Raw genomic sequence first — 12,839 nt, 5'->3', positions numbered from 1 at the left:
CGGAAAGCAGAAGCGTGTTTCATTCAACAAAGAAGGAAAACCTCGGAAGCAAGAAAAGCTAGATCTCGTGCACACGGACGTGTGGGGGCCTGCACCAGTTTCTTCCATTGGTGGATCTCAGTACTATGTTACTTTTATTGATGATGCTACCAGGAAGCTTTGGGTGTTCTTCTTGAAGCACAAGTCAGAGGTATTTGGGGTCTTCAGGAGATGGCAGGCGATGGTAGAACTCGAGACAGGAAGGAGGTTGAAATGCCTGAGATCGGACAACGGTGGTGAGTATTGTAGCAGGGAGTTTGAGGACTACTGTGCAGATGCTGGGATCGTCAGGCAGAGGACAGTTCCAGGGACACCACAACAAAATGGAGTTGCTGAAAGGATGAACAGAATAATTAATGATCGTGCCAGGAGCATGAGGATACATGCTGGATTGTCACAGCAGTTTTGGGCAGAAGCAGTTAACACTGCTGCCTACTTGATCAATAGAGGGCTATCAAAGAAACTTGAATTTGGGATTCCTGAGGAAGCATGGACAGCGAAGAAGATTGATTTGGTGCACTTACGAGTATTCGGTTGTACCAGTTATGTCTATGTTGATTCCAGTGAAAGAAGCAAACTAGACGCCGAATCAAAGAAGTGCATTTTCGTTGGATACGGAGGTCAACTGTTTGGGTACCGGCTGTGGGATCCCGAACACAGGAAGATCATTCGTAGTAATGATGTGGTATTCAATGAGAAAATGCAGCAGAGCTATGAATCAGAAACAAAACCTGTTGAGCCGTGTTTTGTGGATCCTGAAGAGGAGTCTGCAAATTCTGATCAGAAGACTCAATCAGAGCAAGAACCTGAAGCATTGGCACCCCCTCCACAACTAAGAAGGTCCACTCGTAGTACTCATGGGAAGCCTCCTCAAAGGTATGATGGGACTCTTAGTTATTTGCTGCTCACAGATAATGGCGAACCTGAATGCTTTACGGAAGCATTGGAGGTTGATACCAGGAAGGAGTGGGAGTTGGCCATAGATGATGAGATGAAGTCATTGGAGCAGAATCAAACATGGAATTTGGTGGATCTGCCCAAGGGGAAGAAAGCACTGTCAAACAAATGGGTTTACAGGCTGAAGGAAGAGCAGGATGGGAAGAAGCGGTACAAGGCCAGGCTGGTTGTAAAAGGATTTTAGCAGAGAGCAGGTATCGACTTCACAGAGATTTTTTCTCCTGTAGTCAAGATGAGTTCTATTCGAGCGGTGCTGAGCATGGTGGCAGTAGAGGATCTTCACTTAGAGCAGCTTGATGTGAAGACGGCCTTTCTCCACGGAGATCTCGATGAGGAGATATATATGCAGCAGCTGATAAGTGCTTAATAATTTATAATTTAGTTATCTTTCCATAGCACTTATCAATGTTTTTAAATTGATAAATACATATTTTACCATGAAATTGAATAAACATTGAATTAAATTTAAATTATGGTAAGAGGTAAATAATTCTTTTCTTAAACCAGATTCTGAACTTGTCTCTCTCTTGATTGCAATCTTTAATGAAAACTACAGAAAAATATATAAGGAGATTGTGTTGACCCGACTAAGGTTATAACTAAATGGGCTTTGGTCCTGATTTGATTGAAAGTTATAATTGTATAGGAAAATATTTGATTAACCCTTTTATTAAGTCACGGTCTGATCTGGTTGAGTCCAATCTGAAGCGGTTTAGTAAGAATTAAATGACATTGGGCTCAAGAACAAGTTCAAGCCAAATCAACGATCATGACCCACCTCAAACCCAAAGTAATTCCCAACCAATTCCTTACCTGCCTTCATATAAAATTTATAAATTTAAAACAAAAAAAAAGAAATTAATGAATATAATAAAATAAATAAAATATGAATAGTGCATCACGGATTCACTATTCATATGAACAGTGTCCCATGAAAATACTGTTCATATGAACAGTTTTACAAAAAAAAATAAAATAAACAAAACATAAGCACTGTTCATCTTCTTCCCCGCAGTGCATCACGGCCGAGATTCGCTCCTCCCTCCCGTTCCAGCCACGAGTTCCATGCGGTGCAACCACGGATCCGCGTTCTCCACTCTTCCGGATCTCCAGCTCCTCTCAACGTCCCCATCATCCCGCGATCACCGCCCAGCCACGATCGCTCCTCCTCCCCGGCAACGGCGCCAAAAATTGATCGGTTCTTTCAATTTTGATACCACTATAGCCTTCTAGAACAGCAGGAAACCCACTAAAGTGCAAACTATAGGACTTGGTACCCTTAAGATACCTAAGAATTCTCTCTAATGCTGTCCAGTGATCTCTATTTGGATTAATAGTATATCTACTAAGTCTATTTACAGCATATGCTATGTCTGGCCTGGTGTAATTTGTTAGGAATCCTAGTGAGCCTATGATTTGAGCATATAGGCTTTGAAGGACAGGAGTTCCTAAGTTCTTCTTAAGATGAGTAGAGGGATCAAATGGAGTAGAGACAGGCTGACAATCGGAATAATTAAATTTATTAAGTATCTTGTCAACATAATGACTTTGGGATAACTCAATACTTTTTGCACTTCTAATTATTTTGGTATTTAAAATTAAGTCAGCTTGTCCCAAGTCTTTCATATCAAACTTATGACTTAAAAATTATTTTACTTCATCAATTATCTGAAGATCTGTCCCAAAGATCAGTATATCATCTACATAAAGGCACAAGATCACAAATTTGTGTCCAACTCTCTTATGATATACACATTCGTCTGTGCTATTGATTTCAAATCCAAATGTCATTATGGTTTCATCAAATTTCAAGTGCCATTGCTTGGGTGCTTGTTTAAGACCATAAAGAGATCTGACTAGTCTGCAAACTTTATTTTCTTGGCCTGGGATTTTAAATCCCTCTGGCTGGTCCATATAAATTTCTTCATTTAAGTCTCCATTTAGAAAAGCTGTCTTAACATCCATCTGATGAATCACTAATTTATGAATGGAGGCTAATGCTATAAGGACACTAATAGTAGTAATCCTAGCTACAGGTGCATAAACATCAAAGAAATCTACACCAGGTCTCTGAGTAAAACCCTTGGCAACTAATCTAGCCTTAAATTTATCTACAGAGCCATCAGGCCTAAGTTTCTTCTTAAAGATCCATTTGCATCCTATTGTTTTACAACCAGGAGGAAGATCAGTCAATTCCCAAGTATGGTTTTGGATAATTGATTGCATCTCATTGTCCACAGCTTCTCTCCAAAAAGGTGAATCCAAAGATTTCATTGCGTCCTCAAAGGTAGTTGGAGAGTCTTCTATTAGGAAGGTATAAAAATCATCTCCAAATGTTTTCTCTACCCTAGATCTTTTACTCCTCCTAGGTTCTGCTTCTACTTCTATTTCTCTTGTCCTTATTCTACTAGAGCTACTAGCTATACCGCTATCTACTCTAGTCTTAAGTGGAAAGGTGTCTTCAAAATATGTTGCATCTCTAGCTTCTATGATAGTGTTGTTACTAATATCATTTACTTTTGAACTTATCACCAGAAATCTATTGGCATTACTATTGGCTGCATAACCTATGAATATGGCATCCACTGTTTTAGGCCCTATTTTCTTTCTCTTAAAATCAGGTATTTTTACTTTTGCCAAGCACCCCCACACTTTTAAATAACTAAGATTAGATTTTCTATATTTCCAAACTTCATATGGTGTTAGATCATTATTTTTAGAGGGAATCCTATTAAGGATATAACAGGCTGAAACTAAAGCTTCCCCCCACAAATTCTCTGGTACTCCTGAGCTTATAAGCATGGAGTTAACCATATCCATTAAAGTCCTATTCTTCCTTTCTGCTACTCCATTTGATTGGGGAGAATAGGGAGCAGTCACTTCATGAATGATTCCATGATCTTCACAAAATTGAGTTATATCATTGGATGTATATTCACCTCCCCGATCTGATCTCAGAATTTTAATTTTCTTTTCTTGTTGGTTCTCAGCTTCGATCTTAAATATTTTAAATTTGTTGAGCACCTCATCCTTGGTTTTAATTAGATAGATATAACAGAATTTGGATAGATCATCTATGAAGGTCACAAAATATTTGTTACCTCCTCTAGAAGTTCTACCAGAGTCACAAACATCACTATGGATCAACTCTAATAGATCTGAATCCCTATTAACGGATTTAAAAGGCTTCCTAGGGAGTTTAGCTTCTACACAAATTTGACATTTCTCATGGTTCTTAAGATCACTTTTTGGTATTAGATTTAGGTTCATAAGTTGCTTAATTGAATTATAATTTACATGACCTAATCTACCATGCCAAATAGAAGGGAGTTCTATATTCATAATCAAATGATTTTCATTTATTAAAGGAGCTATTACATTCAACTTGAACAATCCTTCACTAAGGAATCCTTTTCCAATAAACATTACACCATGAGAAATTACAACCTTATTGGACTCAAAAACAAGACGAAAGCCTTGCTGGACAAGCAAGGAATCACTAATGAGATTTCTCCTAACAACTGGAACATGTTGGACGCCGTGCAGGGACAGGACTTTTTCAGATGTAAGCTTTAAGTCCACACGTCCTACTCCTAACACACGCGCCTCCGAGCTGTTTGCCATGATCACAGCTCCTCCACTTGAGATCTGGTAAGAAGAAAATCAAGAGCGATCCGAACAAATATGAATACCAGCTCCGGTATCAATCCACCAATCAAGTGCTTGTAAAGTCATGTTAACTTCAGGAGTGAAGAAAATAGACCTGAAAACTGTCTCAGAGGAGCCAGCGCCGGAAGTCACCATGTTGACTTGAGCACTGGATGTGTGTGGACCCTTCTTCTTAGATTGAAGAGGTGCAGTTTTCTTATAGAAGCACTGAGGAGACAAATGGTTGGTCCGACCACACACATAACAGAAACGAGCACCACCTTCCTCTTTCTTCTTCTTCTGCTCCTGAGATTGAATAGGCTTCCCATTGTAGTGGTGGTTAGGGTTTCTAGGGTTGTAGGGTTTCTTCTTGAAATTCTTACGGAAGGGTCGGTTCTGATTTTTCTTAGGAGGAGCCTCTACATTATATGCATTATTCTTGGATCCATTAGAGGTATTATTTCTGAGCCTATGCTGCTCTTCAATCCTAATAAAGTTTAAGACTTGGGTTAGGGTGAGAACTCCTTGGGTATGGCTCAGGATCTTAGCAAAATCAGACCAGGAAGTAGGTAGTTTATCTATCAGACAGGCTACCTGGAATGATTCATCCAAATTGGTTCCATTAACCTTAAGCTGGTGGATTAGGGTTTCAAATTCATGAATTTGGTCATTCATAGGCTTTGAGTCCACCATCCTAAACTTATTGAAATCGGAGGCCTTGAACCTCTTTACCCCAGCATCATCAAGACCATATTTGTTATCTAGGGTGTCCCAGAGTTCTTTGGCACTCTTGGCTGTGTAATAGATATCATACAGCCTCTCAGAAAGAGCACCTAGGATTCTATGGATACAATGATAATCTATCTCATCAGGTGTCCTAGAGGGTGTGACAGTGGAGGCAGAATGTTCAGTGTTGGAAGAGGTAGTTGGGTTGGACCCATTATCAACTTCGGTAGTACTTTCACCTATGGCTGAGATTAATCCTAATGTGGTGAGCCAGAACCGCATTTGGTTCTGCCACCTCCTAAAGTTATGGCCATCAAATTTTTCAGGTTTGGCACTAAGGTGGTCACTAGTGTTTGAGGCCATAGGATCAGGGTTACAGAATAGAGACAGAAACCTGATTGAAGGCAAAAAATCTATGTCAAAAGATTGCACTAATATTTATATTGAACTTTGGATGTCTAATTGATATATCCAAAAAACTAATAGTCAGATCAGCTCCAGATCGGTGGTGGAGCACTAGGCTCACTTAAGTACCAGCCTTTCTTAGGCACGTATGCCTTTTTGACAAGCTTTTCTTAGACATTATTAGTTAGTGGATATAACCACTAGAAATCACACAAATTCAATATTTAAAATAACCTAAATGCAAATTTAAATGGATTAACTGATTTTTTTTTCATTTGATCTTTCCGAATTAGTAACAATTGATTACTAAATTTAATTCTAGCAAAACAATTATTGTAATTGAAATCTAATTTATCAATTCAATAAATTATATATATTAGAATTGATTTATTTTCTTATTAGAATAATTAATTACTAATTTTGTAGCAAATCAATTATGTAATTAAGATGTCAATTCAATGAATTAAAATATTTATTTCTTTATTAGAATAATTGATTGAGATCTAATAAGTCAATTCAATGAATTAAAAGATTTATTCCTTTATTAAAATAATTGATTGAGATCTAATAGGTCAATTCAATAGATTAATTATTATGTATCAACCAATTTCCGAATTTTTCGTTTGAATGGGATCTGGAAATTACTCCTTGAGGAGTCCAAATGGAGGTATAATAAACCTCTTGGAGGTTAACCAAATTATTACCTCTTTAGAATAATTTATTATTAATGATGTGCTAGCAAAAACAATTATTGCAATTAAAATCTAATATGCCACAATTGTAATAAAAAATTTAATTAATTATATATTACTAACAAAAGCAAATACTTCTTTGGATTGTTAGCAATATATCATATAAATAAACAATAAATCTATTAATTCAATTAATGGAAAATCTTAAAGGAAATAATATACATGCATATTATTCGGCATCCAAATAATTCTATTTTAATGCAAAATAAATCTATTCTAGCACAAAATAAATCTATGCATTTAATAAATTTATATTATAGAAATTCAAATCCTATAAATCTACTAATATTAAGTTAAAAATAAAAGTAGAAGAAAGTAGCCTGATTGAAGGCAGGTCGAAGCGCGTAGACGCTGTCCCAAAGAAGTATTTGCCCCCACGTACGGGTCACCCGGCAATCCTTCTCGGAGATACGACGATCCTACAACTTCTTCTTTGGCACGTCTCGGAAGAAGTCAAAGCGAACCCGATCGGACTTGCAGATCCAGCAAAGAGCGGAATGAAAAAAACAAAATAAACTGAATAAAAATGTAAAAACAAAAATCGGAAGTGGCTAAGAGGAAGAAGAATTTCTTCAGAATTTTTCCACTATTTTTCTCAAATTTTTCGTGCTCTCAAAGAGATGAAATCAAGGGGTTTAAATAGGGGTTTTTATAGGGGCAATTTGGTCTTTTGCGGACGCGTTTTCAAACGCGTCCATTTTCAAATGCGTAACGCCCGCTGGGCGTTACCTTTTTCTCAAACGCGCACGCGGCCCGAGATTTTGGCCGCGTGCGCATTTAAGGTTTTTTTTTTCCAACAATCCCCCATAAAAAAAAACTTAAATAATTTTAAAATCAAAATAAAATGCTGGATTTCTTATATTATGTAATAGGTGTAGGTACCTTTCGGTTTGAACCTTCACTTAGTGACAATTGATTACATCTGTGGAGCCAAGGTGGTCTTAACCTTGAACCTCGGTCCATGGCTCAGATTAAATCAACAACACACATAATATAGCCCGATCTGGGTTCTAAGCGGGTTGCGCTGTTATGGCCATGCGCAGATATCTATCATGTGCTTTTTAGGGAATCGCCCATTTTCCATAATCGCGGCCTCACGACTGCACATATAGGTGAGTCCTAATAAGGAAGCTAGCAAGGAAGCTCCTGCCTCTTGGGTCTCGGACTCATTAAGAGTTATACAAACGAACTCATCCTACCGCTTGCTTTTATGAGCACTAGCGCCATAGGGATGAGGAAAACATGAAATAGTGCTCCTCTTAGTCACACTCCGGTTTGTTTCTACCCATTGAACCTTTTAAGGTTGGGTTTCCACCGTGGTGATCTATCTTTATGGGCTAAGCCCCATCCCCCTCGACGACTCTAGAACTACTGTTCTAGACAAGCCTTTAGTAAGCTGATCAGCCAAGTTATTTTCTGATTTAACAAAATTAAAGGCAATAACATTATTTTTCAATTTATATCTTAATGATTTATAACACACTTTTAAGTGCCTGTTCATTTTTACATTGGCATTTTCTTGGTTGCACTTATCTATTGCAGATTTACAGTCATAATGTAAGGAGACAGGTGGTAAAGGTGACTCATCTACAGGAAGGTCTATTAGTAGATCTCTGAGCCACTCAGCCTCAGTGCTAGTAGTGTCTAAAGCTATCAGTTCAGACTCCATGGTACTCCTAGATATTAAGGTTTGTTTGGTGGATTTCCAAGACACAGCAGCACCTCCTAGGAGAAAGACATATCCTGTGGTGGATTTAACATCTAAGGTATCGCTGATCCAGTTGGCATCACTATAGCCTTCTAGAACAGTAGGAAACCCACTAAAGTGCAAACTATTGGACTTGGTACCCTTAAGATACCTAAGAATTCTCTCTAATGCGAGAATGATAAACACACAAGGTATATAAAATCTAAAAAGCCCAATGACTAGTGGGAAGTAATACAAATTTAAGTTCTTTTTATTAAGTCTCTCTTAGGGAGTTGTAAGCTAATTAACACTTTGGAATTTCAAAAAAAATTATTCTATATTATTGTTACTTTTCTTATCTCCTTTTTCTCTTCTACTAATTTTTTTTTTTTTTAATTTTTCTTTTGGTCTTATTTGATCAGGAATCGAAGAGGAGATCTGGGCTATCAGAAAGGAATGCTTTGGAGGTTTGCTAAAAAAAAATTTAAATTGCTGGGGAAATTCCCTTTGGTAACCTCTAAACCTTTCTTATTTAAATTAATTATTAGCTTGAAATTTTGTTGTGATTGTTTGATTTCAATTTCAGCAAGAGTGTGAATGCATGCTTGATACACATACACAAATCAATTTGCACATAGTAAGGGCAATCACCCCAACAAGATAAGAGCCGGATTTCATCACCGGACTCTTGCCCAACTTAGGTGAACTCAATCTCACATAGTGTCATCTTTAATTAAAATCAATTAGACGTTGGCCCCTAGGGACATTCGAGCTCAATAGGACGAAGATCACTGAAAGTTGCACCAATTTCGCTCTGTGGCTTAGTTGATGTCTAGGCAAGCTTTGTCCCTGTAAGGGAGACAGTTCATCTGTTCGAGGCAAGTGGGTTTTAAGTGGGACCTTTGCGAACGCATCGTGACCCCTCCACTTACCTGGGAGCTTACCTGGTCAACTCGGTTCATTAAACCGGATTGGAGGCTTAGGTGCCCTCTTCAAACCAGTTAGGAGCTGTCTAGTGATTTTAGGTCAAAGACTAGGATTGATATGCTTTTCTCTTTTATTGCATGCTTGATTGATCGAGTACTAGTGTATGCACGGTAGTCATTCTAGAGTACAAAATCTATTACCTTTCGACCCTGAAATAGAACGAACCCTTAGGAACATTCGAGCTAAGATCAAAACATTAGGATCATCCCCACCTCTTAAGATGGCTGAAGAACAACCCAAACTCCTGAGGGAGTACTTTACTCCCACTATTTACACTTCCCCATCTTGCATTCGATTACCTGAAGTAGCAGCTGTACAATATGAAATAAAGTCTAGTGTGATCCAAATGCTTCCATCTTTTTATGGGCTCACCAATGAAGATCCATATAAACACCTAGATGAATTCCTTGAAATTTGCACCACTGTCAAGATTCAGAATTTCACTGATGATGCTATGAAACTTAGATTATTCCCCTTCTCCCTTAAAGATAGAGCCAAACAATGGCTGAATTCTTTAGAAGCTAACTCAATTCGTTCTTGGGATCAAATGCAACAAGAATTCCTTAAAAAATACTTTCCCATAGGAAGAACGAACCAGTTTAGACGTGCCATTACAAGCTTCTCCCAAACTGAGGGAGAAGAATTTCATGAAACTTGGGAGAGATTTAGGGACCTAATCCGTAAATGCCCTCATCATCAAATACCTAAGTGGCAACTAGTGCAATATTTTTATGACGGATTGACAGAACGAAACCGTCAGATGATTGATGCCGCATGTGGGGGGACATTCATGCTTCAAAATGAGCATGAAGCATGGAAATTATTTGAAAATCTGAATGAAAACTCCCTCCACCATGCTTCATGTTCTCGTCAAGCACCCCCGAGTTCTCAAAGAAAAGGGACCATTTGTGAAATAAGTCATTCTATGGACCTGTCTAGCAAGGTAGATGCATTGTCCCATAAGATTGACCAACTGATGATAGGTGGGCATTACATGAACTTTTCCCAAGCACAAGTGTGTACTATTTGTTCTAGCCCATCCCACCCTATTCATGAGTGCCCTTCAGCGCCCCAATTCTCCGAACTCGTGCAAGAACACATCAATGCTGCTCAAACACTGCCTAGACCGGGTAATGACCCATTTTCCAATACATATAACCCGGGATGGCGAAATCATCCAAACTTTTCTTGGAAGCAGCAAGCTTCGAATACTGCCCAACCTTATTCCCAAAACTTTCCAAACCCTCAGAATTTTCAAACCCCACAAAATATTCATCCCTACCATCCCTCGACTCAATTTCAATACACTCCTCCTCCACCCCAAAGAAACACAGTCTTTGAGGAGAAAGTGTTGAACGCCCTTCAAGGTTTGGAAACCATTACACAATTGGTGCACTCTCACACGCAATCAATCGCCAAGCTAGAATCCCAGATGGGGCAACTAGCTAATGCACTGAACAAGCGAGAGGAAGGAAAGCTTCTAAGCCAACCACTAAGTAATCCTAGGGGACAATACATGGCTCAAGAAAATCAATTAAATACAATTCATCATGAACAAGCCAATGCTTTGACTACCCTAAGGAGTGGACGTATAATAGACAATAAGATTGGGGAGGATAACAATAAGGAAGGTGAAGAAGAGGATAGAAATGTGTCAAATGAAAATCTAAAACCTTCTTCTTGTTCTTCAGCTAGTCCATCTTCTGCCAAAACTCACATCCCAAAGGCCCCATTTCCTGAAGCTCTTACTTCACCCTCACCATTTGGCAAAAAGGGAACTTCATTAGAAGAGATGATAGAGGTCTTCAAACAAGTTAAAATCAACCTCCCACTCCTTGATGCCATCAGACAAGTTCCCTCCTATGCCAAATTTCTCAAAGACCTTTGTACATAAAAGCGAAAATCTAGGACACATGTGCCTAAGAAGGTCTTCCTAACTGAGCAAGTGAGTTCTATCTCCAACACAACACCCCTCCAAAATTCAAAGATCCTGGTGCTCCCACGATCTCCTGTGTCTTAGGAAATAATTTCATTGATCGAGCACTCTTAGATCTAGGGGCAAGTGTCAACCTTTTACCTTATTCAGTTTATGAGAAACTTGGGTTAGGTGAGTTAAAACCAACCTCGGTATCCCTTCAATTGGCTGATCGATCTGTAAAAACACCACGTGGGATAATTGAAGATGTTCTTGTCAAGGTAGACAAATTCTATTTTCCAGTAGATTTCATTGTCCTTGATATGGAACATTAACCTAATCCTAGGAAACAAATCCCCGTTATCCTTGGGCGGCCCTTTTTAGCAACAGCCAATGCGTGCATAAATTGTAGAACAGGGGTAATGAACATATCATTTGGGAATATGAAGGTAAAATTAAATGTGTTCAATGCGGCCGACCAACCCGCAAGGGAAATTGAGTGTTTTATGATAGACAAAATAGATGACCTCATAGAAGGAGATGCAAAAACTATCTCACTATGTCTGGCTGAAGACAATAAACTTAGCGCTTATTGGGAGGCAACCCAATTCTCTTAGATTATTTCTTAACATTGAGGACAATGTTAGGTTTAGGTTTGGGGGTATTCATCTTGATTTTCATCCAAAAAAAAAATAAAAATAAAAATAAAAATAAAAAATAATAATAATAAAATTATTTTTTTAAAAAAAATAATAAAAATATTTTTTTAAAAAAAATGTGTTTATTTTTATTTTTTATAAAATAATAAAAAAAAGTTTTTGTTAAAAAAAACCTAATTTATATACATTTATGCGAGAATGATAAACACACAAGGTATATAAAATCTAAAAAGCCCAATGACTAGTGGGAAGTAATACAAATTTAAGTTCTTTTTATTAAGTCTCTCTTAGGGAGTTCTAAGCTAATTAACACTTTGGAATTCCAAAAAAAAATTATTCTATATTATTGTTACTTTTCTTATCTCCTTTTTCTCTTCTACTAATTATTCTCTATTATTGTTATTATTGTAGTGAATTTCACTACACACTGGCCGACTCTTCTAAGGTCTAGGCTCGACATTATGTTGAGAGTATGGTAGCAACCTTGGACCCTGATGAATCATACTTATCTAATCCAAAAAAAAAAAAAACAATAAAAATGGATTTAGTCAGGAACATCGAAAAGGGCTACCTATTGTTAAAGGTCAAGTGGGCTTGTGATGAGAACTCCGAGCATAAGTCCGTAGGAGAGTCTTGATGCCCGACACCTTATGCTAACTGGTGTGAGAGTTGTCGACTGATTGCTCGTTACACGAAGAAATCACCACAAGAGTAAAAGTGCACAATTTATATATCTTTCTTTAAAAAAAAAAAAACGAAGAAAAAAAATGTTGTATTGACCGAAAAAACAATAGTGTGAAACCCGTCGTTGTAAAAATTCGAGTAAACTGGAATATTACAGATAAAGCCCGTGAGGTACTAAAGTAAATATCCACAACTCTCGAAATCCTGCAGATAAGATGATTTTGAATCAGTGAGCAGGTCCTTTCGACCAATCCTTGGAAACTACTAGTCTTTGCAATATTTTGTTGATCCGAACCCTTAGCTTGTATACGGTCCAGATTTCACCGAGCACTCCAGTATAAATAAGTCTTACAACTCCCTAAATGGAAACTTAATGACTT

General features: G+C 37.9%; 1 non-coding gene across 1 annotated transcript; it reads right to left on the bottom strand.

The window, feature by feature from the left end:
- Nucleotides 1-9,797: 9,797 nt before the first annotated feature.
- Nucleotides 9,798-9,903, bottom strand: LOC120106142. Its single transcript, XR_005508365.1, has one exon. It is a non-coding gene; the product is annotated as a small nucleolar RNA R71 (small nucleolar RNA).
- Between the last annotated feature and the right edge of the window lie 2,936 nt (nucleotides 9,904-12,839).

Source organism: Phoenix dactylifera, unplaced genomic scaffold, assembly GCF_009389715.1.
Source record: "Phoenix dactylifera cultivar Barhee BC4 unplaced genomic scaffold, palm_55x_up_171113_PBpolish2nd_filt_p 000475F, whole genome shotgun sequence".
NCBI lineage: Eukaryota > Viridiplantae > Streptophyta > Magnoliopsida > Arecales > Arecaceae > Phoenix > Phoenix dactylifera.
This window is presented reverse-complemented; position numbering and strand designations above follow the sequence as displayed.